General features: G+C 38.1%; 1 long non-coding RNA gene across 1 annotated transcript; it reads left to right on the plus strand.

Moving 5' to 3' along the window:
* On the plus strand, window positions 2,585-22,983 carry LOC102160568. The gene is made up of 2 exons (XR_002345969.1): window positions 2,585-2,692; window positions 21,824-22,983. It is a non-coding gene; the product is annotated as an uncharacterized LOC102160568 (long non-coding RNA).

Here is a 23,849-nt window from a genome sequence, read left to right on the forward strand (position 1 = left end):
AAATATTTTTTATTTTTCATCTTAGCAAACATATTTTAATATAAGAAATATGAAATTAGTGAAGCCTGGTTATGAGGCCATTTTTAAGAAGATTTGATAAGGACGAATTGAAAGAATTTTTTTCTAAACTCCCGTTATGTCGGGTGACAGAGCTTATTCCATTGTTACTCTCTGAATTTCTTGAAATGGTGAAAGATCATCAGAATGGTTAATTCTTTGAAGACCTGTAATTTGTTGGACTCCAAACTGAGAAATTAAGTTCCTATCCAGGTAGTGCTGGTCCTGGAGAGCTCTTCTTAGGAGCATCTTACACTTCCTTTCATTTTGGGGGTCATTTTGGGGGTCATTTTGGGGTCCATGCAACCTCTCTAGCCTTTTAAGGTCACCAGAGATATTTCCAAACCCTAGTCTTCTTGTAAGGCTATTGAAAACACCTTGAATGAAATGCATACTGCTCAAAGATTTAAAGTGAAAGCTAGAATTTTGTAGCATGGAACAGAGCTGTGAAAAACCAAATAATCTCCAGGCATTTTAGCCAGTTTCTAGCTTCCAATCCCATCCCTCCCTCCTGGGGGTTGTCTTAAATTATATACACACACACACACACTCACACATACACATACACATTTATATATACACACAGGTTCATAGAGAGTTTCTTTTTAAAAAATTAAATGATTGATACTCTTTTAAATGATAAGCAAGAGAATTTTGAGTGATGCAACAAAGTCCTCTGGACCAAACACTCATGGCAGTAGGGAAAAGCACATACAAGCTCTGTTTTTCTCTCACTTTGTAAAAAGTGACTGATCCAGCTGAAATCTGGATGAGGATTTGTGTGTGTGTGCGTGCCTGCGTGCGCACGCCTGCATTTCTCTCTTTTCTCTGTCTCTCTCCCTTTCTTTATTTGGACAGTCTCCCATTACACAGTCCTGAAGACTGGTATCATGTTCTCGTTCTTTCCTTCTTATTTGTTCCATCCTACTCGGTGAGACCTTTCTGTCCCTCTTCTTTCCATGGTTCCCAGAGAGAAACGTGAGTTTTGAAAGTGTCAGAACTGTGTAAATGCTGATGTATAGGACACAGTTGTTTCCCTCAAAAGGCCTTCAGAGCCCTCCCCTTTCCTCTGTTCCCTTCAAGTTGGGAATGATTCATCAGCTGGCCTTTAGCAAGAAAAGAGGCCGGCCTGAGGTCTCAGGCCTTTGACCTCCCTGAAGAGAGAGGTCACACCCAGCACAACTGTGCAAGCGCCAGACCAGGAGCCATGGGCATAGAAAGCTGAGGTGGGGGCGCCAGGGGGATGGTGGGAAAGAGTGGGAATTTAGAAAAGTTAAGAGTATATTTCTAAGAAACTCAGTGGATCAGCTGACAGTCGAGGTCAGGGGTCCCATTTATGCTTGATTCCCGGAGCATGTTACAGTAACATCTGCTTGTTATTGGTCTTTAGGGAGCGGGTGTGGGGACTAGGCTCTTCTGACCTCCTTCCACAAAAGGGGGCTGGCAAAGAGATTAGGGGTTCTGATTAACGTTGGTGTTAGACTTAATGCTACCCCCCTCCTGGACATGATTGGTCGGCTTCACCCCATTTCTTTTTTATCATCCTGCAACATATTTAAATGAGCCCATGGTTGTCAGAGAGAGAGCATTTGGAAACTTGAGAAAGGGAAGTTAGATTTCAATGAGGAAAATCTTGGTGAAAAACACACAATGAGAAAGATAAAAAGAGAAAAAAAAAAAAAAACCCGGGAAATTCTTCATCTGCTAGAATCAAATCATTCTCAGAGTCTCAGTTTGGGGCATCATACACAGAGTAAAAAACCTGTTGTAGTCATGTTCTGTCACCTTCTGCTTAAAAACCTCCTACCAGGAGAAGTGATTTGGCCATTCAGTTATAGCCGCAGAGGTTGGTGTCCTCAACTGAAAATGAGGACAGAACTCAAAATTGAGGAGAGGTTGAGGACACGATACTGATTCTACTCTTTCATTAACCTTTTCAGTTTGAGTAATTGTTAGGACTTGTCCACAAATTTCTCCTAGCATTTTTCCTTCTGTCACCAACAAATTAGAGCTTTTACGTTCAAATATTTTTCCACCTCCAGTTTCTCTGGCCCAACTAATAATCAATGAAAACAAAGCAATTTCTGGGAAATGAGCTAAAGGAAGAAGAAAATGCATGGAGCAGCTAATTTCCTATTCTTCATTTTCTGAAAGAATGCTTGCTCTGTGTCTGATGGCTTCTAGAGGACACATTTTGCATTGGTTACAATTATTCAGACTCTTGTGTTCCCATTTCCCGTGATTTTTGTTTAGAACTTTCTGAAAAGACTCAGCTTAGTTTTGTAAAAAATTCTTGGTACCACCGCAGGCACCAGCCTACATAATTGATACATAGTTGATGCTTAACCATTTACATGACTTTTTGTTTTAGCCTCTGAGAGAAGAATTTGGAGATAGAGGATATTATCTTTAGCTAAAAAAAAGTTAAAATAAGTGACTGTATTATTTCACAGAAGGCGGCCTCCTTTGGGTTCCAAGTCCATGGCAAAGTTCACACAGTCCAACCTTCCATGTAACTGTAGGAAAACAACATGCTTGCTATTTATAGGGAATTGCCTTGGGGAAACTAGCTCCAAAGAGGAGGATAGATTGCTCCGAGGAAAACTGGATATGAGTGAATGGGGACTCTTCAAAGGTAAGGGCTTGGGGTGTGTGTGTGTGTGTGTGTGTGTGTATAGTGGGTGGCGGGATGGGTGATGGGGGCCGTTCAAAACCACTTTGTGATTATAAATAATAAAAAAATTCAATCGGAAGTGCGTTCTGCCAAACTTGACAATAAACCTCCTAGCAGGGCATTGAGATTTTCTTAATCAGGGTCAGACCCACAAGCATAAGGCCAATGAGTTCAGTGGGAAAAACGACTCTTCTTCCCAGTTTTTTTTCCCTTTCCTTTTTTCTTTCATTTGGAAGGGACCCCCTCATAAACATGCAGAGCAATTTTCCAGTACATTAACCCAGGAGGGATCCTCTCTCTGTCGGCTCAAGAGACAGAAAAGTTGAGAACCAGGGTGAGGGGAAGATGGATGGGCCTGGGATATAAGAGAGGGCAGTTTTTCCACTGTCCTGCCCTGTACACCTAGGACAAAGACTTCATTGACTGCCATGCTTGACATCAGCCTCATAAACTAGTAGTCAGGCACAAAAGGTCTGACACTTGAAAGTACAAGTCCCTGCCTTCTTTCTATTGCAGCTGTGCAGGGGGGTTGGGCCTAACAGTGGTGTCCCTTTGTCAGCCCCTAGGACAAGAGGTGAAGATAAATAGTGTTGACTTTAATGTAGTCACACAATTTTGCTATTTCCCAAAAGACAACATTTCCTCCCAGGCCTCACATCATGGCCCCAGGAGATACAACCATCTTCCCTTTTGCCAGGAAACCAGGGTAGAGTTGGCCTGGGATAGCAATGAGGGTTCGAGGTGGATGTGTAGCTGGAAGGAAGGGGAGTAGACAAGGGGCAAAACAGAGTCGTGGGATCTGTTCCTTGTCCTCTGTGAGGAGGTGGTATGGTTTTCATGCATTCCAGCTTGGTCACAGTGGTTTCTTTCATTTTCTCAAGATCCCTGGAAATGGTCCTAAAGTGGAAAAATGGATGCAGGAGGCCAGACGGAAAACCATGAACAATTATATGATCTAAAAGATTTTAAAAAATCACCTTGGTAAACTTCTGATTATCATAAAATGCTTTCCTGGGAACGTTTTTAAAGCAAACACTTAAGTAGAATGCAAGGGTTTAAGAATTCTATGTGCTGAAGGAAGGACCACATCAGCTGTGTGACGGTCTGTTGGCCTTTGGTTATTGTATTCATGAGTTTTTATTTGACTGGGCATCAGCAGAGGTAAACTTTTTATATTATTTCTTTCTGCATTAGGGAAGAAGGAATTTGAAATGCAGAACACAGAACCCATTTGGACTTGATGGCTTATGGCCAAGTTCAATTGGCTAGAGAGGATCACTTTTCCTGAATGTCGTTCTAAATCTGCTGACTGCACAGTGCCATTTCAGATCTGTGTTTTCACCCTTTAAAGAGGCTCATTGGACAATAATGTCTGAGCCATCCCCAATGACAAAGAACTGTCTCAAGTCAGACTTCTCTGTCTTCAGAATGGACTCAAAGTCTCAGAGCAGGCAGGTTCCAAAGAGCTATCCAAAAGTATTTTATGTACAGAGAGAGAAGAGTATGGTAGCTCAAATCACTACAGCTTCCTTGTGTTCAAGGTGAAGAAAAATTAGAATTGAGACATAAATGCCAAAGGGGAGTTCAATTTAAACACCAACAGTGGAACTCGGATCAATTACACATTAGCTAGTTTATAACATCTAGCTGGGTTTCCCTTCCCATTCCCCTGTCAAGTTTCTGAGTTTAGAGCCTCCTTTTATTTATGACACCTCTTTAAATCATTTGAGTATGTATTATTCATCCAAATTGTTTCAAAACCTCTATTCCCCACAATTCCACTGCTATCTCATTTTAGAGAACATCACTTGAGCCTAAGATTTAAAGATGTCATGCTAATGGGGAACTATTTGAGATCAGTTCCTTTCTACTAATCTTTTAAGTAAACATATTTACTCTTGAAACTAATGGTTTCAAGTTGGGAACCAAGTTTCTTGAAAATAGAGGATGAAATGTCTAGCTTTGGTTTAACCTCCTCTTGAGAAGGATCCTGTAGTTTTTGTGTTTCCTCATGAATTTAGAGTGTCTGTCTTGAACTTAACATGGTTTGCTTTTGAATGGTTATGTGGCAATAATTTTGAAAAATGCATTACTGATAAATGTGTCCTGTCTTGAAGAAGGTAGATGCATTCACTGCTTTTTGTTTTTACTTTTGGAGTTCTCAAATTCATTATTTCCAGGAGCTAGTTATCTTCACTTCTGCTTCAGTGGAGCCTGAGTTGTTTCTAGAAACCTACAAGTTATATTAAAATGCCACTTCCATTTTCACATTTCAGGGCTGGTTTCTGGGGAAAACAATGAGGCGAACCTAACTGCTTCTGCCTGATCAGTTATCCCCTTCCTCTTCCCAAAGACTTTGGTCTTTATTCCTCTGGACTCTCATACCCTCTTCCGGGTTCTCATCATCCTCCATCTTCCAGACTCTCTAAGATAGTATGTCTCTTGGCATCTCCCAGACATGAAGTGCTAAGCTTCTTTGCAGCAGGGAGGAAAAGCTGAATATAAGCAAAGAGAAACCCAGTTTGTAGTTGTAGAAAAGAGAAAAGTGAGGCTATGTCTAGGGGATTCTCATGGAATGATGATATGAGAACTGCTAGAAAATTTGCTCTGATTTTCTGTATCCCTGTATGCCTCTTCTAGCCCATTCTTTCCCTAAGGGTGCATGGTCCCACAGGATTTCACTGTCAAAGTCTAAAACAGAGACTGAACATTCTAAGCAGATCTGCTCAGAAACAAAAAGTGGCTGGGGCTGCTTTTTGTCTTTTCCTACTTTATCCATTTTATTACTATCCCCTGACTCGAAACACAGAAAAAACTTCCATCAGGGGTCTTCTGGAGAACACTAGGGCGGGGAATGTTTCTACATGTTTCCTTCTCAGGCTCTTCTACCTGAGGGGCAACAATTTTGTTGGGAAAACTCATGGTTGGGTTTTGGGAAAGCTTCAGGTCTAGTCTAATCTAGTCTAGCCTAGTGCTCTCTGAACTGAACTTGGACAATCATTTCATCTCCCTTAATTTTCTTCTCTGTAAAATGGACAAACTGCACATATCTGAATGTTGTTATTGTTTTTTTTTTTTCTCTTTTTTTCTTTCTTGTCCCGTATGTTCTAACAGCGAGGTGCATTACAACTAGTGGTGGAAAAAAATAAGACCATGCTTAAGTAGATAATTGGACTTTGAAGAGTATAATCTCAATTTAAGTATAATCTCACATCTAGACAGGTCCATGAATTTGATGTGTATACATGACCAAGCATTTCCTCTACTCTTGATTTAGACCCATGTTGTGGACTTGGAATTGATATGCTCTGGGTTTTTTTTAGTTCTAGTTGAGGACACATGGTTTTGTAAACACACTATTAAAAACTGGCTTCTCAGGCATAGACCTCCACCCATGGCTGCCCCATGGGATTTAGCAACTGACCTGGCTTTCCTAGGCTGAATCAGAGTTTAAAAATTCTTTTTAAAAGACATTTGTGTGGAGTTTCTATTGTGGCTCTGTGGTAACAAATCCGAGTAGTATCCATGAGGATTCGTGTTTGATCTCTGGCCTCACTCAGTGGGTTAAGTATCCAGCATTGCCATGAGCTGTGGTGTAGATCTCAGACGTGGCTCAGATCCTGCATTGCTGTGGCTGTGGCACAGGCCTGCAGCTGCAGCTCCGATTTGACCCCTAGCCTGGGAACTTCCATATGCTGCAGGTGCAGCCTGAAAAAAAAGCGAAAAAAAAAAAAATGTGTTCTGTCTTGTCCAAGGTCTTACTTTCTGACAAAATTTATTTTTATTTGTATGCTGTTAAATCTTTCTTTTAGGTAAAACAAATATTGCAATCTGTTTCTATTTATACTGATACAGGCTGTGGGCCACCTTGTGACTCTGGTGTGGTGTACTGGGAACTGGATGGGGCCAAGAAGGCCTTCCTTGGTCCTTATCTTTATCTCCCAGAGGTAGATTATTGCTGCAGATAAAAGGAAAAGATGTGGTTTTGTTTTATTTTATTTATTTATTTATTTTGCTCCAAAGACTGAAGAGCTCCCTCTATGCAAGATACAGCAGCAGCCCCTACAACCTGTCTCCTTGTACAGCTAAGGCCAGGGGAACATGAGCAGAAAAAGAGTGACTGCCTTGATTTTGCACCCTTTCTCATTGATAATGGGACCAAGAGATTTCTGTAGATGGCCTGGGATTACTTATGCATCTTGATGCCACATTTGCAAGGACATGGATCAATTGCATGAAGTTAACTGTAATTTCTAACAGCTTTGTTTTCCCCTCAGTAATTCAACCTCATATGATAATAACTTAGTCGGGAGTTCCCTTTGTGGCTCAGCAGTTAACAAACCTGACTAAGATCCATGAGGATGAGGGTTCGATTCCTGGTTTCGCTCAGTGGGTTAAGGATCCAGCATTGGCGTGAGTTAGCTATGGCGAAGGTCGAAGATGCAATTCAGATCCTGAGTTGCTGTGGTTTGGTGTAGGCCAGCAGCTGTAGCTCCGATTCAACCCCTAGCCTAAAGTGTGCCCCTAAAAAAAAAAAAAATTGCTTAGTCAACATATCCAATTTGATGACCTGTGAACCTCAAACTTGACCTGTCTCAAACAGTTTCAGATTCTCCTTAGAAAAATGGGCTCTGCTTCCTCTTTCATTTTCCCGTTTTGTATAATTATCATTGCTTTGGTTGCCCAAACTCAGAAATTTAGCTGCTTCTGTGAATTCTTTTTCTTCTCTTTTCGTCTCGCTCCCTATCTTCTAACAGTGATCCAGTTAGCAGATTCTAATGGGTCTTTCTTGTTTCTACATCCTGCTTCTATCCACTCTCTTTTTGTTGACCTCTTTAGCTGAGGTTCTCAGTCATGCCTAAATGACTGCAATAACACCCTAGGTGAGTTCCCTTTTTCATCACTTAACTAATATCATTCTCTCCTCCACCTCTCTTCTACTTATGTTCCCATGACTTGTGCCTCAGCCTTGTTCTTCCATCCGGAAGATAGTTTTTATTTCCTCGTATGATTCAATTCACATTCCTCAGCAAGCCTGCCTTGATTTCTCTAGAGGCCGGTGACCATTTTCTGTGTGGAAACTAATTGCACCATTAGCATCTATCATATACTTCATTATCCTCATTTGAGAAAACACAATACCTAATGCAGTCTTCTAGGAGCTGGCAAAATTGTGAACAGTATTGTATGAACTTTATAAATCCAGTTAGGAAGTTAGGTATAGAGGAAGGTAGTAATAATAATAATACTATGGCACTAGTTATTGACTGAGTGCTTCTTATGTGCCAGGAAATACTCTGAGTATTTTATTGTCATTGATTGACTTAATGCTGACAATAACCCTATGAGGTTGTTACTCAGTATCCCATTTCACAGATATGAAAACAGAGATAGAGACAGGCTCAGTCCAATGAAGAACAAGTTTTACAAGAACTACAAAGGATTATGAAAGCCCAGTAGGAGAGACGCCTTCTGTCCAGTTGGGATAAAAGTTATGAAAGAGGTTTAAAAGGAAGAAGAATTGATTTGGTATTTTCCATGTAATTACCTAGAGATGCTACAACTTACAGTCTTACATTATAGTTCTATGAGTTCATGTTAGTTATCCTAATTTGATGGAAAGCTTCTTGAGAATGGAAATTAATTTTCTTCATCTCCCTCCACAGCATCTAACCCAGTGTTTTTCATATAGCAGCTGTTTGTTGATGGAAGATTAATCATCTTTTGTTGTCTTGAGCATAGACATGCTGCATTTCAGGTTTTTGTTGCCGTTGTCTTGTTTTGTCTTCACTGTTTTGAGATATATATATGCTGAGACTTAGTCTTCTATTTTAATTTTGGTGAAATAAGTTAGTATTTATACTGTGTATATGCCAATATAATTCAAATAACGATAATATTTTAAAATGTTAATTAACTACAAAATACTTTTGGACCTGTTTACCTCCATTTATCCTAATCACAAGTATTTGCCAAGCAAGAATGGACTTAAAATGAAAGGGACTAGGGCTGGTATAGGTGAGCTGATAAAGTTGCTGAAGTTTTTCACAGAACCAAAGCTGTTCCCTAGAGTTTCTCATTCTGGTAGTGTGTCCTTTCTAACGTGTTAGTGATTGCCTCACTGGGTGTTGAAGGTATTAAATGTAATAAAAATATCAAAGAGGTGTTACCATCGTGGCTCAGTGGTTAATGAATATGACTAGTATCCATGAGGTTGTGGGTTCGATCCCTGGCCTTGCTCAGTGGGTTAAGGATCTGGCGTTGTCGTGAGCTGTGGTGTAGGTCGAAGACCTAGCTCAGATCCTGCATTGCTGTGGCTGTGGCTGTGGCTATAGCTATGGCCAGAAGTTACAGCTCCCGTTTTGACTCCAGCCTGGGAACCTCCATATGCTTCGGGTTCGGCCCTAAAAAGACCGAAAAAAAAAAAAAAAAAAAGTCAAACAATTAGAAAAGAACCTGACACATGGTAATTTTATAAGCGTTAAAAATCACCATCATCATCTTCAGCAGCAGCATCTTCATCACCAATATCAAGGTCATCAGCATCATTGCCATCACCAGCATCATCTATCATCACCACTCATATCCCTAGGTCCTTAAATGTCACTGGCTATTAATGACCAAAATGACAACCCATGGTTCCAGTTTTAACTTTGATACGACACTCGGTTATGTGATCTTAGTTAAGGATTGACTGATAATACTAGACTCAGTTGATCTTCCTTGAGCAGACTTTGCTGTACTTAGTATAAAACTAGGAATCATTGCTTCTCATGTTCATATGTTATACTCTTTGGGGGAGCGGGAGCTGCAGTGACCTCTGCTTGGGAAAAGTATCTGTGACTCCCCGTACACAGCTCCCTCACCTCCAATTTGGCCTTAAACTACTCAGCATCCTTCATCCAAAAGTGGATTCCCTTACAGGCCATTCAATAAATACAGTTACTTTTAAGTTCATTTTATTAGCAAGTGATAGCTTTGAAATATCTGAACTGGAACTGAATTTATGGTTAACCCACAACTTTTTTTCACAAATCACATGTCCTTTAAATTAAATGCAGTTTAAAACTGCCAAAAAAAAAAAAAGAGAGAGATAAATTATTTGTGATTTAATTGAAAAATAAAGGTAAGAGATATTTTGCTGGTGAGTCATTGGTCCTTTCCAAGGGCAAATACCACATATTTAAACAAAGAGAACTTATCATTTGAATAACAACCATGGAGGCATTCTTGTCCAAAAAACTGCATGTTTCAAAATATTAATTTGACATTGTTTAATGAATTCTTCTGAAATAAAAATAACGTAAAGAGTTTGGAGTATAGACATTATTATCAAGGACATGATTCCTTTTAATTTAACTTTCCTGAAATTCACATCATTTTAGTATAAAACTTATAGGCTATCATAAAAATGATCTAGAAAGTAAAAGGAAAACATTCAAATGTATGTATGAACATATGGGTAGCTCACACTGAATTTGCTGTTTTTTATATTTGATTCAGCCTAATGTTCTATAGTTATAGTTACTCAATATACAACGTGCATTTAAAAGATATGTCCACATTGTTGTTTGAAAAAACAAGTAAAAATGAGAAAAAACTAGTAAAAATGTTTAGCAGATTTTTCTTCTTTTAACCTTTCAAAGTTCTCTCTTCCCACCTCATTTCAAGCTATTGTTGAAAAATTCTCAAATAGACTTAGAAGTTTATAAAAACTTTAAAATCAGTGTGAGGGGCAGCAGAAATTTTCCTATTCCATCATTTATTACCATTTTCTAAATTAAAAATCAGAAGAAGGGTTCCCATTGTGGCTCAGCAAGTTAAGAATCCAAAATAGTCTCTGTGAGGATGCGGGTTTGATCCCTGGCCTCGCTCAGTGGGTTAAGGATCAGGCATTACCGTGAGCTATAGCATAGGTCCCAGATTTGGCTCAGGTCCACTGTTGCTGTAGCTGTGGTGTAAGCCTCAGCTGTAGCTCTGATTTTACTCCTAGCCTTGGAACTTCCATGTGATGCAAGTGTGATCCTAAAAAAAAAAAAAAAAAAAAAAAAAAGAAAAGAAAAAGGTAGAAGAAATGTAATCTCAGAAAAAAGTTTAAAATCATTAACTATACTTGATATTTAAATTCATTTTCCTGGGAGTTCCCGTCGTGGCGCAGTGCTTAACGAATCCGACTAGGAACCATGAGGTTGCGGGTTCGATCCCTGGCCTTGCTCAGTGGGTTAAGGATCCGGCGTTGCCGTGAGCTGTGGTGTAGGTCGCAGACGCGGCTCGGATCCCGCATTGCTGTGGCCCTGGAATAGGCTGGTGGTTACAGCTCCGATTTGACCCCTAGCCTGGGAACCTCCTATATGCCGCGGGAGCGGCCCAAGAAATTGCAAAAAGACAAAAAAAAAAAAAAAAAAATTCATTTTCCTTACATCTCTCATTCTGCTGCTTACTGAGTTTTGAGAATCCCTGGGATAAGGAAGTATTCCTTTAGTGCTTTCTGAAACAAGAGTGTCATTGAAACACGAAAGAATATTCAGGTGAATTTGATGGAAATTTATGATTGTGTGCTATTTTTTCCTTAAAAAATGGTAATTTTTAATGAAAAATGGTAATTATTAAGCTATTTCGTGAATTAATTAATATAATGAATTGATTAGCTATGTCTAATTTCAATCAACAGGGGACCATGTCTTACATGACATGGAGAGTGATCATAAACAAGGTCTAAACCAAACTAGGACAGAATCTCACAAACCGTGAATTCAACAATAAATTAGAAAATGGATTAGAGTATTTTAACACTTTTATTTAAAAGATTACAAGTACTCAATTACAGAATTTTATGTTGGAAAGGCCATATTAAGAAAACTAGTTTCTTATAAAGTAATCTTTCTACAGCCACCCTGTTTAGCACTACACATTTTTTAATCTTTTTATTGAAGTATAGTTGATTTATAATGTTGTGCCCTTTTCTGCTGTACAGTAAAGTGACCCAGGCATACACACACACACACACACACACACACACGCATATATATATATATATATATATATATACACATTATTTTTTCATATTACTTTCCATCATGTTCTATCCCAAGATAGTTCCCTGTAGTATACAATAGGGTCTTATTGCTTATTCATTCTAAAAGTTATAGTTTGCATCTACTCATCCCAAACTCCTAGTCCACCCTACTCCCTTCCCCATTTCCCTTGGAGAGGATGTGGAGAAAAGGGAACCCTCCTATATTGATGGTGGGAATGTAAATTGGTACAACCACCATGAAGAACAGTATGGGGTGTTCCCATCATGGCTCAGCTGTAACAAACTCGACTAGTATCCATGAAGACTTGGGTTTAATACTTGGCCTCACTCAGTGGGTTAAGGATCCAGCATTACTGTGAGCTGTGGTGTTAGGTTGAAGATGCATCTCAGATCCTGCATTGCTGTGGCTGTGGTATAGGTTGGCAGCTACAGCTCTAATTCAACCCCTAGCCTGGGAACTTCCATATGCTGTGGGTGCAGCCCTAAAAAGACCAAAAAGGAAAAAAACAAAACAAAACAAAGAATGGTATGATGGTTCCTTAGAAAATTAAATATAGATCTACCATATGATCCAGCTATCCCACTCCTGGGCATATATCCAGAAAAAAACTATTATTCAAAAAGATGCACGCAACCTAATGTTACTGATGCACTATTCACAATAGCTAAGATATGGAAGCAATCTAAATGTCCATTGACAAATGAATAGATTAAGAAGATGTGGTACATGTATACAATAGAATACTACTCAGCCATAAAAAATGAATTAATGCCATTGGCAGCAACATGGATGCAACAAGCCCTATATTTTAATTCCTTATAAATGTGTGTAGAGGTGACATGCGAAGTATTTAACAATCAGTTTTGTCCAATGGAAAGCATTGCTATTGATCTGGGTGAATCATCCTGTTTGCTGAATATACTATCTGTTATGTATATATATGTCCATACATAATGTAATGTTTATAAGTTTGTGTATTAGTTATAATGCATATACATACAATATACAATATTTTAAATTTATATATTCTGAATATAATAATGGCTATGCTGTTGTTTAGATTATCCAACTACTGTGTATCTCTGGTTAGTCTATAAAAAACTAGTTGCTAAGTAAATTTCATTGCCAGGGAAGATGGAGATTTCAACTAGCAAACACCAATTGTTAAGTTCATTTCAGAGATGCTCAATTTGTTTTCAAATAATGAAGTTAGACAGTCAAGTGAAACGTTAATAGGGTAAAATATTTAACTCTTAGAACTAACTGCTGGGGAATAGTGCTAAAAAATGAATTAATTGGTAAAATTAATTAAAAAGCCAAATTCTTTCCTTCCTTCTTTCTTTCCTTCTTTACTCCCTTCCTTCCTTCCTTCCTTCCTTCCTTCCTTCCTTCCTTCCCTCTTTCCTTCCTTCCTTCCTTTGGTCTTTTTAGGGCTGCACTGGTGTCATATGGAGGTTCCTAGGCTAGGGGTTGAATCAGAGCTGTAGCTGCCAGCCTACTCCACAATCACAGAAATGCTAGACCCAAGCTGTGTCTGTGACCTACATCATAGCTCACAACAATGCCGGATCCTTAACCTACTGAGTGAGGCCAGGGATTGAACCCGCTTCCTCATGAATACTAGTCAGATTCGTTTCTGCTGAGCCATAACAGGAACTCCAATTATTTAAAATTTCATGTTGAAACCCTGTCAATGATGAGAAAGTTTTGCCCTGCAGAACTTCTGTGGTCTTATTAAGAATGACCTCATATTTCTGAGATGCTCTGCTCATCCACAGCCTCCTACAGTTTCAGATCCTGACATTCACATTGTATTTAGCTTATATGTGTGAAAATTCATCACTTGTCATATTCATCCAAATATTGCCCAATACTTGTTATTGCCAGGCACTAAGACTCACAGGCAAAGGAGGGACCAATCGGGGGTCTTGTAAAGGCTCAAAGGCCAAAAATAGGAATTCAGTGTTTAATAGCAATGACTGTGGAAGTGTAAATCATTTTTAGTATGACTATAGAGGTTCTGAAATACAAACTTCTGCAGGGCAAAACTCTCTCGTCATTGACAGGGTTTCAACATGAAATTTTAAATAATGCATTTGGCTTTTTAAGCTATTTTCACTCTTTATCAATTAATTCTTTTATTTTCTTTCTTTCTTTCTTTTTTTTTTTTGGCACTCTTCCCCCGCAGTTAGGCAGTTAGTTCTAAGAGTTAAATATTTTATCCTATTAACATTTCATTTGACTGTCTAACTTCATTATTTGAAAACAAATTAAGCATCTCTGAAATAAATTTAACAAACTTCCTTGAGAAGCAAAATTGTATTCCAAACACACTGATATTGTGTCTGTACTAAATTACATTGGAAGTCTCACAGATTCTCAAAAAGAAATTAAGTTCACCTTGAAGCTTGTATATTAAGATATGATCCCCCAAATAAGTAATCATTAACTTGTAAATCCATGAGGGATTCTTGAAGTACTTTTGAAACATTAAGAGAAAGGAAAGGAGGTCCATCTTTCTGCTTATAACTTTAAAAGGTTAGTCTTGAAAAATCAAAAAGGTTTCATGTAAGATGTATGTAGTCTTATGCCAAGAGTTGACTCTTTGATATTGGAGTAACGAGTGTGCTTACCTTATTCTGAAGGAGGATTTCTTTGTTATAACACATCGATCTATGGTCAACTGTTTAGTTATTACCAAGTACATGTACCCAAGCAATCGAGATAAGAAAGCCTGATAAAGAATCAACTGGAAATTAGATGTTAACACAAACATGCCCTCCAGTGAGCATAGTAACAGATCACAGCATGCATTACGGAATAACCTTGTTTCCCATGTGATATGAAGGTGCTAGAAGAGCACACATTTTTTGCATTTATGCACACCCCAAAATGTCCTGTATCAGGGAATTCACTCCATCAGAGGAGAGCGATTTCTATCCTCATTTGTGTTTGAAACATGAAAACAACATAACAGCTGCATGCTGCATTGAATAAGGAAGATACACATGCATTTAAATCACTTATATCTTACTTTTTTATGATGCAATTGTGAATTATGTTCCTTTTGCATCTGTAATTAGAGGGCAGAACAGATGGCGAAGGCTTCGTTTAAAGTGATGTGTCCATTAAAATAACCTATGCTGCCAAATGATTGTTCACTATAACAGGGCATTCATTCACTATGGCAGGCACTTTGCTGTACTGAAATATGTTGCAAAGGCCCCTGGACTATACATGACGCTTATTATTTTTAAGGGCTTTCCAATAAAAGGGTTCACTCTAGCACAGCTAGCTTTGTACCTCATTTATCTTCCAAGCATATGTTTTACTATATTGTTCTAATTAAAAAGTGACCTTGTATATAATGATCAGAACTCAGTGCTGAAAATGATTCATATAGGAGCTGGGGATATGAGAAGACGGTGCAAGCCATATTAAACTGGGCGGTGAGGTGGGGAGTGGGGACAGTGGCTTTGGGGGAGAAAATCTTTTCTCAAGATCACAGTGTAAAGAGTTTAGAACATTCATTTCATCTCTGGGACATGTTAGCCTCTTGGACATTTTTTGGAGGAGGTTTCTGAGGAGAAAAACAAAACCAAGAAAAGCAAAAGTGTAAAAATGTCATCACAAGATCTGGTTCAAAGATGCTCATGTAAAATGTAATTATTTGACATACTAGATTCCACCTTTTTCAGAGCTACAAAAGATGCACTTTTTTGGCTTTTCTTCGTCAAAATATGTTGGAACTTTTTGGCTTATCAAATTCTGTCAGCTCTAATAATAAGTATTATTGAAGTTTCATTATTATCAACTTCTGAGGACAAAGAGCTTTCAAATACCACTTCACAGAATGCCCTGAACTTTGGAAGATAGTTATTACAACTTCCACATTATGAAGGAGAAAACAGTTTCAGAGAGATTAAGAGAGCCATCTTACTCATCCAGCTGATAAAGGCATTTAAAAGAAAGCCATGAAAAACAATAGAAGAAAACATAAATGACTTCTTTATGTAATTTCTGGATAAAGAATTTTAAAATCAATCACGCATGTTAAAAATTTCACAAGTGAAATTAAACTGTAAACATCTAACTAGAAAAAAATTTATAACAGATATGAAAGGAAAAGTGTTATCCTTATTATGCGTAGTACTCATCAAATCACTAAAAAGAATATTGAGACTCTTAACAGGAAAATGATCTACAGGAGGAAATACAAGTCATTAATTCAAATAATAAGAGTGGTCAACTTTAGTTGTAATCAAACTTTTAAAATAAATAACAAAATGTACCATTTTCAACTAAAAGATTAAAAACACTTTCATACCCACTTCTGGTGAAGACTTAGTAAGAAGGCTATTGTGGTGAAGTGAATATATGTCAGAATTATATTTTTGAAAAGTACTTGAACAGCTTATATCAGAACAATAAAAATATGACTCTGCATGTCAAAACTAAATAATCAAGAAGATATGTGGACAAAACTTTGTGCACTTAGCTATTAATTATAGTGTTATTAATTTTTTTAAAAATTGAAAATCACCTAATTATCAACACCTGGATAATAGTTTGACAAATTTTAATATTTTCATACCATGTCCAAATATTTTAGCTTTAAAGATAATATTCTTAAGATTTGAGCTCTCTTTGCCTTGAAGGAAGAAATCTTACATATACACACATATTCCAAAATTCATCATGAAAATTCATTTCTGGCAAACTGAATTCCATTTCTCAGCTATCCTCCTCTTAACTTTTGCTTAATCAATAAGAGAGTCTCATCCTTTGGTAATTTTTCTGAACCAGCTTTTTTTTGTGAGTAGTTAATCGTCTGTAAATACTGTTTAAATGCACCAGGAGAATTCACCATTTAGAAGAATTCTGCAGGGAGGCCTTTTGTAGAGGAAAAAGTCTTTGCATAATACAAATAATCACCACTAAATAATATTTTGTTGGTTTTAAAATTTATTTTAAAATCCCTTAGGTGGATCTTCCGGTCATCATGAGAGTATTTTTACTTCTGAAAATAAAATCACTCCCATTTTATGAGTACATATTTCCCCATTTTCTTTAGTAAACTTGAACCTGGCATTGTAATAAGATGTGCTGAGGATGTTGAGAAATTCTACATGACTTCTTTGAAATGATATTTATGAAGTATTTAGGAAATCCCATAAATATTCTTCCAACTTTTTGATGGGTATTGCCAACCTGGTGTAGAGCTGAGAGGTGAAGAAGCCAGCACAAGAGAAATTAAGCAACTTTGCCTGGACCTTGCATTCTCCTGGGAAGAACTTAGAAATTTAGCCACAGGCTCTACACTTTTGTGGAAACACTGTGGAAAGCCACAACCACTCCGTGACCCTAGGAGTGCAGAAAGTGAGTTTCCATGCCTAGACTTCCTATTCAACCTTGTCATCTCCCAATGTCTTAAAATGTCCCAATGTCTCAAAATGTCCCAACAAGATTATAATTAATACCAGGTTTATGGGAAAATCATGAAGCTTAAGGAGATGGTGATATCAAAATGATTTTCAGTCTTGCACAGGGAAATCAAGCACTTATCACATTATGTGTGTTTGGATTGCTTTCTTGTCAGACTCCACTTGGGTTGTAAAATTCTGCAGAGCAGGTGCAGCGCCTCATTCCACCTCTCTTCCCCAGGGCTTACTCCGGACACTGGCATAGAGCCTTGGTTTTATAAACATTTGTTTTCTTCTCTTTCACTGGACCTACCCATAAAGGAGTAGTTTCTGAGTGGAGTGTTATTATATTTTAAATTCTTTGGAGGATGCCCATATATTCCAAGGATCAATAGTTCTGCCAGAGCTTCTGTTATTTTTATTTATCAGCATCTCTTCTATCATCATTAACTACTTCACACAAGGCCCTGGACAAAATTTAAAGGTACTTTACCTGTCTATTAGGATCTTAGAATCTAGTTTCTTCATGACACGATGTGATTAATCAGTAATAAAGAGATCAAGTATTGGACATTCAAGCTTCAGACTTTTCACAATGTAAAAATATTCCAGACCTATTCTTTATTGATTTAAAATGGAATCAGGACATAAAAAGAGTACAGAACTAATATAAAATAAGGAATAGCTGAATATATATTAAAATATGATTGCCAAACATACCAAGAGAAAATGGTTCTTTTGTGTTTTTTTATTATGAAAACTCAATTTTAAAATATCAATATTTCATGCTTTAATTTTTGATCTCTGACCAAGCTATTTGTCATTGTTGGAATAGTGTTCTGCAGCCACTACTTATATGCTTTTTCATTGTGAAATGGGTCTTTGGCGATCATTCTTTTTCACTGAGTGCATCTATCTTTCTAGGTTAGGACTTTCGGTTTTTACTTCCCCAAAGGTTACATCTATAATAATTGTGTTACCCTATCTGCCAGTGGCCATTTCTCAATTATTCTAACTCAACTATTTGTGGTTTCCAGCAGGAGTGTGCTTCCTATTTCTTCCCATACACAGATGCTTGCTTAATGAATGCCTGTGGTTTGTTTCCTCTGCCCCAGAAAATTAAGAGGCCATAGATCAGAAGAGAAAATGCTAATTCAAGGGCTGGCATGGCATGGTTGGAAGCTTCGGGCTGGTAAGATGGTTTAGAATTCTATGATTTATTTAAGGGATTTCTTAGGTCTATGTAGATTTCATTTCATTAAGGTCAGTCCAAGAATATTTTCAGCTTTATCTATCTGCCCACCTAGGTCAGTGGCATGTGTGTGTGTGTGTGTGTGTGTGTGTGTGTGTGTGCGTGTGTGTGTGTGTGCGTGTGTGTGTGTGTGTACCTTCACTGAGACTCTGTGAGGCTCTGAGCATTGTTAATTCTGACTGTGAATGAAGGTGATCAGTGACATGTTCTCACAGAGGACAGTTTTCGGGTTTTAAAGAGACCTGTTGGGATAAACACATTCAAGATAATAGCATCAGGGCAGGACAAAAGCCACATCATTGTAAAAATGCCTTCAACCTGAAACATTCTGATGGAACTATGCATGAACAATGGACACAAACTGTCTAATGTAGTATGTAAAGATGGCAATAACCCTTAATGGTGACTGTAAAATGAAGCATTATGTTAGCCAGCAGAAAGGAAAATGCAAATTGATTCCCTTTTTGTTTAGATGTAAGAGCTTATCAAGGTTAGTAGATATTCAAGGTCTGTGACACAAGTATAATTTATTTTATTATAATACATGGAAAAGAAGAGTGCTTGGGGCTTTCTGAGTGACTCAGCAGGCCAGATAAAATTCTACAATCTGGGTCCTTAGCAATCTCATTTCAGCATATCTTGTACTCTATCTGAAAGATAGAAAGGAGGTTCAGAACTGAAACCTTTTCAAAAATGAGATGATAGTATTGATAGCTATAATGGATGAGAGCTAGTAATATTTTGTTCCTTGGTGAGGATATTGAATTGAAACTTGCATTTTGACTTGAACAGTTTTAGAGTTGCCTTTTTAGGCAAAGGTTTTCCAAGTTCATTATCTCAGGCTCCTGGGCACTAGCAAGATGTTTCCTGTTGACTCTTCTCAATCATAGGGACCAATTGGACAGCAAAGATTAGGATGTAAGTGAGTCAATTTGGCTGTAATACAAACCACACCCAACCGAACTACCAGTTCTCTCTCTACACTAAATCTAAGTCTATTGAACCCTTTTATCCCTGTCTTGACACTGAGGGAACAGCTTAATCTTTGGATACAATCACATAGTGACACCTGTTTTTCCATAAAGCAATTTTGGGCAATGCCTCAGTGCATCTCTACCTAGATTGGTTGCTCAGGAAGAGATATGGTGAAAGGCTGGAAGGAATCATATTGATGGGCAAATCTTTTCATTTGAAATACTGAGCTACAGTTAGAGCTACTGAATGTCTTCCCCAAGTACAAGTTATCGCTAAGGACAAGGCTAATTTACAGAGATATTGGCAATGGTAAATTGCTGCTCAGAAATTCCTTCCAGCTGTTAAGTGGATACACAGTGCACTTGGTCATTCTTAGGCACATTAATGGATAGATAAAGCCAGATCCACATAAGAGGACTTAAACACAGAAATTGATACATTTCTTTAATTCTCAAGTAGGATTTTGGTATTTGTATCTTCCTTTTAGTAGGTTACTGAGTGATATAATCTTAATGAAAAAAACGAGCTTTTTATTTGATGGGTTATTGAATGATGGGAATAACTAGTTAGTCTGCTCTGGGGAATTACATGAGTGCAATACCTGGAAGCTTTTTTTCCCCTTGGGAATAGATCATTATCTGTCAAGGGAAAATCACCCAGGAGGTTTATACTAATGAAGAATAATAAAACATTGAACATGAAATCAACACTATTAGTGGTTTCTTGGTTTGCAAATCAGCAAGAAATAAGTTGAGCTAGCTTATTCAAAAAAGGATACTGAAGTTGTCAGAAAAGGGCTGAATCAAGTGGCCTCAGAAAGCATGGAAACACATCAGCATTGAGGTCCTGGGAACTCAAATAGCAGTTGGTCTGGGTCTTCCTTCTTGAAATCTACCATCAGTTAACTGAATTCCCAATAATTCTCTGTTACTGTGAAAAAACTCCTGTAAGAAAAATTCAGTAGGCTCAGCTTGGGCCAGAGGTCTGATAACACTGTGTGTAGTGGTCAGAGGAGGGGGGTTGTAAAACTCACACAAGAGGGGTAGGTTCAAAACAAAGGGAAAAGTGTGAGTTGGATAGACACCTCCTCAAATATGTCAATTACAATGGTAAAATAAGACATGTTACTGTTTCTGCTGATTCCACTAAAGAGGAAGCAACCTCGAGTCTAGAATAAACTCCAAATAGCCTGGTCCTTAAGCCTTTCATAGTTTACCTTTCTTCCAGTTTTTTAGCCCCATCCTAGGTCATACTATTCCCTTGACCTGTGTGTAGTCAAAACCACACACAGATCAAAGCCAAATGCAGAATATCTGGTAGTTCCTTAAACATGTCACCTATTCTCCGGGCTGCTGTCCCTTTGTTTATACATTGTTCCTCAATCCAGAATGCAACCCCTCCCCTCTACCTGACTATTGGCCTTTTAGAGCACTTACCCCGTTCAAATAGCACCTCCTCCAGGAAGACCTCTCTGTCCCCAGCATTGTCCTTGGCTGACTGTGGTCTCTCTCCAGTGCCTGGAACATGAGGAACAGATTCCTCTTTTGCCTTTGTATTCAAAGACAAGGAATATATTTCTTTCTCATCTTTGTACCTTCTACCGCATCTAGAATAAACATTAGAACAAGCCATGCTGTTTTAAAGAAGGAATGAGGCAAAGGAAATGTGACCACAAACTTGAGGGCTCCAGAACTTTTCCTCTCTGCGGCTTCCCATAGTAATGTGGTATCACCTGGATCTTCCTCCTGCAGCCTATAGGTGGCAATGAGAGGTTTCTCAAGATTTTCTTTTCTTCAGGTCTGATGGTAATGACAGACCATTCAGGAGCATGCTGTGTTTGGAATGAAACCAACACAGCAACAGTGTTGTACACACTTCAGTCCCTATCAATCTTGACAGGATTTTTATATGGGGATTTTATGACGAAAGGCTTCATGTCCCATCATACCTTCCCTGAGCCATCTCTTCCCAGGGGAATATTTGTCTACAACTGTGTAAATAATAAATAAATAAATAAATAAAAATAAAAAACAAAGCAAGAAACCCTGCAACATATTGCTATTTCCCAACGTAAGCAGCCTCCATTTTTCCTGTTACTGTCTACAGAGACCCACCTGCTATGCCTGTGAGTGATGTACATGGATAATACACCTTTGATATATGTATATACTCACTTACACAAGTTATACAAACATATGCAACATTTTATGGCAACATTTCCTGGACATAGGATGGTAAGTTACACACCCAGAAAATGAAAGGAAAAGGAAATCACATTACCGTCTTCATTCCTTTACAGATAACCATCATTTGTTTGTCAGAAGTGGGGGGAGGGGGTGAAGAGTTTTAAATGAGGTGAGATATAGGCCTTTCTAAATATTTTACATCTTTCACCTTTTCACAGCATCCATTTTGCTAAATCTGCTCCCAACAATCAAAGCCAGCCTGCTAATTTGAAATTAGAGAGAATGTGGATGGATTTTCAACTTCTCTCAGAATACAGGGGAAGGACCATCTGTTAGGATTAACTGGGTATGTAAATCCCTTTTGACTCATCTTCTCTGACAACGGGGGTGGAAGAGTAACTGGTCCACCACAGCATTCTCTGGATTCCCAGTAAGAAATAGACTTTCCCTCTGAGAAGTCCATCAGTTAATATTAACAAGGAGAAAGAGAAAGAACCACTCAGCAGGAAGCTCTGAATTTTCCCAAGTCAAGAGATCATCAAGGAAGGAGTCTGGCTGTAAAGTACACCTCTCTTCCTCTGATGAGAGTGACAACTGGGGTGACTGGAATCAGAGGGCAGCCTGCCCTCCTTTGGCAAACAAACACCCACTCTGGTAAGTGCCTTTTAATGTGCATCAAGTCTGTGTCTAGGAAAAGGATGCACAGTTGGCAAGTACAGAGCTGTAAGGGGATCGCTTTGACATGCTGATAAAGCTTCTTGGTTTACTTTGGACTTGGCTTTATCATTTACTGAAGGATATTATTAGTGTGGAGAACGATAGCTGTTTTCTGACTTCTCGAACAAAAGCCGGTGAAATGTATAGGAACAAAAGGTCTGTTATGGAGAATCCTACCCTGTTTGTTCAGTGACTTTGGGATCCTAATCATACAACTTAACCGAGATAAGACCTGGAGCAGAGGAAAAGAGCCCACCCAGCTGGGGGGCCCCCAGGAAAACGAATGAAAATCGGTTGTGTTAAAAATGGAAGATCATCCAACTCTCAGCATGTGTGTAGTTTTCCTTATTGTAAATATGGTATTACAAAAATAGATTTGCTCTTTGGAGCCAGATGGCACGCAATACGTCTGAAGTTAAATCCAGCCTTATGACAATGGTCATGGCCAACAAGGAACCACTTGGACTGTGATGCCAAACTTTCAGTTCTCTGCGAGTCCTCTCCATCAAGTAAACACTTCTGAACCTCTTTGAGTACAAGGAACTTGCCTCTTGACCACCATGTGACTGCTGTTTTGGTGGGGTAATTTTTTGTTTGTTTTGTGTTTGTGTTTCATCTGCCTCATTCTCGTTTGAGAATAAAATAGTCAATAACGCATAAATAATAACCTGATCATCAGTTAGCTGGTTGCTTCCGAATATGGTTTTACTGCTCATTTTCCAATGGTTTTATTGATTGATTGATGTATCTGTTCATTCGGCAGTATCTTCTGTCTCATACAAGCAATGTTGTAGGAGGTCAAGTTGAAAGACTCATGTTAGGCTTGTTAAGACACAAATTTTAAAAGCTATGTCATCTTGGGAAACTTTACAGTTTTCTCAGCAAGAGTGTCTATGGCTTATATTGGAGCTAATCCTCCTAATGGAACCCAAAAATATCATATATAAAAGTGATTTATAAACTGTAAAACACTATGCATATACTTTTTATTCTCAGAGGCAAAACTACGACTGGAATAAGTTAAGTGAATAAGCATATTTTCAGCATCTATTCTTTGCTCAGAAATGTGTGAGGAGTTTTATAGATAAAAGACTAAGCTGACAGAGATTCTGTACTCCAGAAGGTTAAAGTCTATGAAAAGAAAATAATTGAGTCCTGGAGAAGACGCAAATTTAGCCACCGAGTTTCCTTAAAATTTTCTATAAAGTAAATTATTTGCCATACAAGGCCATTGACATTGTTATCTTCCGTGATCCTTAATCTGACTTCACAGTAACCCATTTTTAAGGATAAAACCTCTTATTTTAAGATATGCCCCCTCTAAACATAATAAATTACCCCTTTTTAATTAAAAAAAAACAATATTCCAATTGTTAAGTAATTCCTAGTTTCATGGCATTTTGGAAACTTAATGATGGGCACTGACTCCAGGCTACTTTTCTCTATATTTTTCTAGAAACCAAAATGATTTTCACATTATAATCAGAAACACTTTTTATCATTATTAAAAGCAAATATTCAATTGTT

This window comes from Sus scrofa, chromosome 7, assembly GCF_000003025.6.
Source record: "Sus scrofa isolate TJ Tabasco breed Duroc chromosome 7, Sscrofa11.1, whole genome shotgun sequence".
In the NCBI taxonomy this organism is placed as follows: Eukaryota; Metazoa; Chordata; class Mammalia; order Artiodactyla; family Suidae; genus Sus; species Sus scrofa.